The sequence below is a fragment of the Heteronotia binoei genome, chromosome 4 (genome assembly GCF_032191835.1).
Source record: "Heteronotia binoei isolate CCM8104 ecotype False Entrance Well chromosome 4, APGP_CSIRO_Hbin_v1, whole genome shotgun sequence".
Taxonomy (NCBI): domain Eukaryota; kingdom Metazoa; phylum Chordata; class Lepidosauria; order Squamata; family Gekkonidae; genus Heteronotia; species Heteronotia binoei.
This window is the reverse complement of record NC_083226.1, coordinates 157,610,914-157,617,650: the sequence shown is the minus strand read 5'-3', so window position 1 is coordinate 157,617,650 and position 6,737 is coordinate 157,610,914.

Sequence of the window (6,737 nt, the reverse complement as noted above, 5' to 3'; positions counted from 1 at the left end):
GAGGTGTTTCATATCACCTACTGCCTGGTCCTTTGTTTTTATCTGAATTCAGTCCATCCCCGTATCCAGTTCACCGTGGAGAAAGAAAACAATTGTCAACTTGCCTTTCTTGACGTCCTCATTACCAGGAAAGATGATGGAAAACTCGGCCACGCTGTATTCAGGAAACCCACACACACCGACCTCTATCTAAATAAGAATTCCAATCATCATCCTCGCCAAAAATTTACAGTTGTAAAAACCCTCATCCACCGTGCATCACGTATCTGTGAACCAAGCCAACTCCAGCAGGAACTACACCACCTCAACCAGTCACTGCAGGCCAATGGATACTCCCAACAAGAAATTAGAAGAGCCCTCCATCCCAGGAGACCATCCACACCAAATCCTGAGCCACGCACAAATGTAGGTACAGCCTTCCTGCCCTACATAAAATCTGTCACCGACCGCATTGGCAAAATTCTCAAACGCCACAATGTTGACACAGTCTTCAAGCCCACACAACAGATCCGCCACATGCTGCGCTCGGCCAAAGATATGAGAGATCCACTTTCAACCCCTGGAGTCTACAAAATACCCTGCTTCTGTGGTGCAGTCTACATTGGCACTACCCAACGCAGTATCAACACCCGTCTCACCGAACACAAGAGACACTGTCACTTGTTTCAGCCAGAAAAATCAGCTGTAGCTGAACATGCACTTCAAGAAGGAGACCACGTCATCCACTTTGAAAGAACTGAAGTCTTTCTACGGCCTCACATTATCATACCCGCCTGAACAGAGAAGCTATTGAGATTTACAAACACCAGCACAATTTTAACAGAAAGGAAGAAGGCATTTTCATCCACCAATCTTGGCACCCAGCTCTGCAAAACACCCTACAGACTATAAATTGCAGAAAGTCACAGAACAACCAGTACATTCCACAGAACAATCAGCACAGTCAACAACCATCTTCCTTATCTTCACACCCCTTCCAACCCTCCCAGCAATTAACACAGAACAATGGTCACATTCAGCAGCCAGTTTCCTTATCACTACCCTTCCAGGAAGCCCCACCAAACAATGGGCACATCCACAAACCAATTGCCCTTTCACCACACCCCCTCCAGCCTAGAAATAGCAGCTCTCCAGCAGCCCTGGCCTCACTCAATGCACAGCAGCCAAGAAGGTCAGAGCGCCTGCTCCGGCTGCAACGCCACTGAGGATGTTCTCCGCAACTGAGAATGAAATGTCTGGAAGGAAAACTTTCTCCAGTAGAACACAGCACTTTAGCCCGAAAGATTCTACAAACCCTTTGTTTTTTTTTGTTTTTAACATATAAGTTTATTTGCAAGGGATTGAACCTGGGACCTTCTGTATGCCATCACTCAGAAGTTATAAATTTATGGAAGAAGAGAGAACAGCCAGTTTGGTGTAGTGATTAAAAGCACAGATTCTAATCTGGGAGGACCAGGTTTGATTCCCCACTCCTCCACATACAGCTGCTGGTGTGACCTTGGATCAGTCACAAGTTCTCTCAGAGCTGTTCTCTCAAGAGCAGTTCTCTCAGAGTTCTCTCAGCCCCACCTACCTCACAGGGTGTCTCTTGTGGGGAGGGGAAGGGAAGGAGAATGTAAGCTGCTCTGAGATGCCAAGTGAATCCAATCTCCTCCTCCTCCTCTCATGCGAAGCATATTCCCTGTGAAATTAATGGGCCTTTAAAAGGTAAAGGTAGTCCCCTGTGCAAGCACCAGTCGTTTTCAACTCGGGTGATGTTGCTTTCACAATGTTTTCACAGCAGACTTTTTTTGGGGTGGTTTGCCATTGCCTTCCCCAGTCATCTACACTTTCCCCCCAGCAAGCTGGGTACTCATTTTACCGACCTCAGAAAGATGGAAGGCTGAGTCAACCTGGATCCGGCTACCTGAACCAGCTTCCGCTGGGATCGAACTCAGGTCATGAGCAGAGGGCTCCAACAGCAGTACTGCAGCTTTACCACTCTGCGCTACAGGGCTCTTGTAATGGGCCTTACTTGTCCAGAATGAGTAAGATCTCAGGCTGTGATCACACAAGTTAGCACAAATGTATGCAACATTTCTTTGCCCAATTGCTGGGGGGAAATGTATTATTTACCTGCAGAAATAGTGTTCTGGTAGACAGAATTTGGAGGGGGAGAGAGAAAGATGAGGTTCATACTTGGAAAGCCACACTTGGAGCAAGTGAAGACCCAGAGGCAGTACCAACATCTCAGGGATTTGCCTTGCACTCAGCTGGTGGCTGTGCAGGTATAGGAAGCAATGGCAGGCATAACTCATGTCTTTTGCCTTTTGTTACTGACATCCATGTAGGCACCATAGCAATTCTCCATATGACAATTGGCATGGCACTCGTATTGTAAATGTTGAGCAAAGGTAGCTTTAATTAACTTCTGTGTGGGAGAGTGCTGGTCCTGGTAGATGTTTCGATCTGCCCTGAATGAAGGAAAGAGCATGCATATGGAGTCCTTTTTAAAAACAGACAGAGAGAGAGAGAGATTCTGAAGTGTAATAACCAGGACTATCATGTTCCAACTGAAACGTCCTACATTTTAGAAGCATTTACAGAAAAATAAACACACATTGGCTTGCCTCTTTAGCTGGTACCCTGCTTGCTATACACACCCCAGTTTTTTCTGTGTTTGTTTATTTTACTGCCAAGGCTTGACTTAAAGAATCCATATCAGCTGGACAGACAGTAGCCAAAACTGAACTTGTGATCTTATAGCATATTTGAACAACCCCAAATACCAACATCTAACATCCTTTTAAGAGGAACAGTCTACAATTCCAATTGTTTAGAACAGGGGTGGCCAAACTTGTTTAATGTAATAGCCACATAGAATAAATGTCAGATGTTTGAGAGCTGCAAGACAGGAAGGAAGGAAGGAAGGAAGGAAGGAAGGAAGGAAGGAAGGTGGATAGAGGTGGATATCCAAGCTGATGGCTGGCTGGCGTGGCACCAAAGTGCATTCTCCAAACTGCTGGCTGGCTTGGCTTGGAGACGTGATATAAGGAGAGAAGTGCCTTCTCCAAGCTCGCCGACAGGGGAGTGGGGGCTTCGAGAGCCACTGAATATGTGTGAAAGAGCCACACGTGACTCCGAAGCCACAGTTTGGCCACCCCAGTTTAGAATATGCCTTTGATAAACAGCTGACAAATCACAGGTTTCTGTTGTGCTCATATTATTGGCTGGGAGTGCAGAAAATAAAGTTTTCAGGGGCAAAAATGGGAGTGTAGAAACACAATCAAAAACAACTGTTGCAGCAGTCCCTGAACTCTGAAACAGTAGTAAGAAGTATTTCAGCAAAAATTCTGCAGTAAGGAGTTATTGAAGACACCTTGTTTCTTACTAGGAAGTGAATTTTCTTGGTGAACAAGGGGTTAAAAATGAGACTAACAGATATATGAATGAGTCATTGAAGACATTTATCCTGTTGGCACTTAATAATTTGATTCAGCAAATGTTGGGATGGCACTGCTGTTTTCAGAGATTTCAGAGTTTGCCAAATACGGTTCTGGAGTTTCCTGTGGCAGAATGTTTCCAGATGAGTAATGTCCATTCATGGTACACATAAACCAGTACCAGGACAAATAAATCAAAAGCAGCACAGTTTCATTGTTCTGGAGTCTGCACAGAAACTAACATAAGCAAGATTTTGACCAAAAACGTTTTCTCTTCTTTGCCCTCTAATTATATTCACCACTTCCAACCTTCCCGAGTTATCCTAAGTGCCATCGTTCCAATGATTATAGCATCTTTGAGATTTTTGTTCAAATCTATATAAAGAGCTAAGGCTTCGAACTTGTGGGCTTAAGGTTTGTTGTAGTCCTTCATGGCCAAGTGGTAGGGTTGCCAGCTCCAGATTGGGATATACCTGGAGATTTTGGGGGTAGAGATTGAGGAAGGCAGGGTTTGGGGCATAATGCCTTAGACTCCTCCTTCTACAGCAGCCATCATCTCCAGGTGAATTGATCTCTGTCACCTGGAGATCAGTTATAATAGCAGGAGATCTCCAGCTACCACCTGGAGATTGGCAACTCTATAAAATGGGGGGAGTGTTGGTAGGACTGCTCAGGGCTTTTTTATAGCAGGAACTCCTTTGCATATTAGGCCATACCCCTCTGATGTAGCCATTCCTCCTGGAGCTTACAGTATGCCCTGTACTAAGAGCCCTGTAAGCTCTTGGAGGATTGGTTACATCAGGGGTGTGTGGCCTAATATGGAAAGGAGTTCCTGCTACAAAAAAAGCCCTGGGACTGCCTATTATTTTACCTAGTGATTTCATATTTTCTCCCTGCAATTCAGTAATTTATGTATTAGCAACCTTGCTTAACAAGGCAATTTCCAACAAATTTAAAACATAAATCTAAGCCAATCCAGTTTAAATTTAAAAACAATCATTTGAAACTACACAAAAGCAACAGTTCCCTTCCCAGGAACCGAGTTAAATTCTAAAAACATCTTCACCATGAAGTGATAAAAAGAGATGAATGAGAAACACACAGGGGACTTTTTTGTAGAAAAAGCCCAGCAGGAACTCATATGCATATTAGGCCACACACCCTGATGCCAAGCCAGCCAGAATTGTGTTCCTGTGTGTTCCTGCTAAAAAAAAAAAAAGCCCTGGGAAAAACATGTCATATATATGATTCCACTGGGGCTTTTTTTGTAGCAGGAACTCCTCTGCATATTAGGCTACCTCCCCCCTCCCCCCCCCCGATATAGCCAATCCTCCAAGAGCTTACAGTAGGCCCTGTAAGAAGAGCCCTGTAAGCTTTTGGAGGATTGGCTACATCAGTAGGGTGTAGCCTAATATGCAAAGGAGTTTCTGCTACAAAAAAAGCGCCCTGGATTCCACGAAAGAAAAGGAAAGAAAATTTCTCTTTCTAATGGAAAGAATCAGGAGCCGGACCTTATTAATATATCATAAAGTACTGAAGGAAGAAGAAGACCATAGATTTATACCCCCCCTTCTCTCTGAATCAGAGTCTCTGAGTGGTTTACAATCTCCAGTATCTTCTCCCCCCGCAACAGACACCCTGTGAGGGTGGTGGGGCTGAGAGGGCTCTCACAAGCAGCTGCCCTTTCAAGGATAAATCCTGCAAGAGCTATGGCTGACCCAAGGCCATTCCAGCACCAGCAGCTGCAAGTGGAGGAGTGTGGAATCAAATCCAGTTCTCCCAGTGTTATGTATGTGGACTCAAGTGAGAATTGAACTGGGTGTTCCAGCAGGGCTCATTGGAGCCAGACAACCAGAGCTTGGGGACTTGGGAACAATAGGCAGCAGGATCCAAATCCCTGCTGCCCTGATCCAATCACGAGCCCCCTGCTGGTTTGAATGGACCAATAGAACGCTAGCACGGGAACCCTGACATGTATATAAGGTTGGTCCGTTGGCCCTTTTCCCCAGTCTTATATTTAGGCCCTACTATGCTGAAATCAATAAAGAGCTTATGATTCACTACCACCTTGTCTCTTCCATGCATGGAACCCATGATATTATACCCAGGTAAGAGTCCGCACACTCAGCCACTATACCAAACTGGCTCTCACATGGGTGAAGACACTCTCTTTTAGTATGGGGCCTTCAATACCTTGAATTGGTTTTTGAAGCAAATTGATACCAGGGTAGATGTTTTAGAACAGATGTCCTATGTTTCTAATAACTAAGTTAGAACTGTCAGTAGATGGGTGGGAGTGGCAGCATTCTGTAGCAGCTGTAGTGTCCAAACATCAGGGCAGCTCCATGTACAATGCAATACAGTAGTCTTATCTGGAAATCATGACATAGTGATAATTATAGCTCTATGATCTAGCAGTAGGCACAGGCCTACCACAAGTCAACCACAATTTGTAACAGACGTCCATGTCACATCCATGTCAACAGTAAAAAAAATCAGGAACAAGGATAGGTTCATGAACACTCCCTTAATTTTTGTTGATTAAACTAAGTGTTTTGAATCAAGGGGAAGCTAAACCTCTTGGTCCTCCAAATTCTCTTCAGTGTACCAGAAATTTCCATGGCCAATGGCTTGAGCCACCACCACTTTCCTCCCCCTGATCAGTCAGAACATATCACATGAACACATAAAACTGCCTTATATGGAATCAGACTATTGGTCCATTGAGATCAGCATTGTCTACTCAGATTGGCAGCAGTTCTCCAGGGTTTCAGGCTGAGGTCTTTGACATCACCTACTATCTGAGCATTTAACTGGAGATACCAGGGATTGAACCTGGGACCTTCTGCATGCAAGGTAGAACTTCTGCCACAGAACCACAGCTGCTTCCTTGGCTCTACCCACTGTTCATGTGTTTTACAGATCACAACAATAAACCTAGAAGAAGGTTGCCAGAAGGTAGTGTGACAGCTATTTATTTGTTTAAAATCAGGGTTGCCAATAGACCTGGAGGGGAAAAAAAGCTTTGTATCCCTCTAACAAATGTGTAATGCAATGTTATTTACTCCCACGCCATGAAAAGCTTCAGCTGTCCAAATTTACACATTTCATACAGAATATTTTTCTCTGGGCCTGTTGGCAACTCTATATAAAATAAATTTATTTCTGTAACTGTTAACGTTGACTCCATCTTCAAGAAATAAACTGCAGAGGAAAGAGGGACTTATTGAAAAAGAGGGGTGGGGGAAACGAACTGTATTTTAGGTAGTTTGGATAGCTAGGACCATAAACTCTGAAGAACTGTCAGCAGTGCTC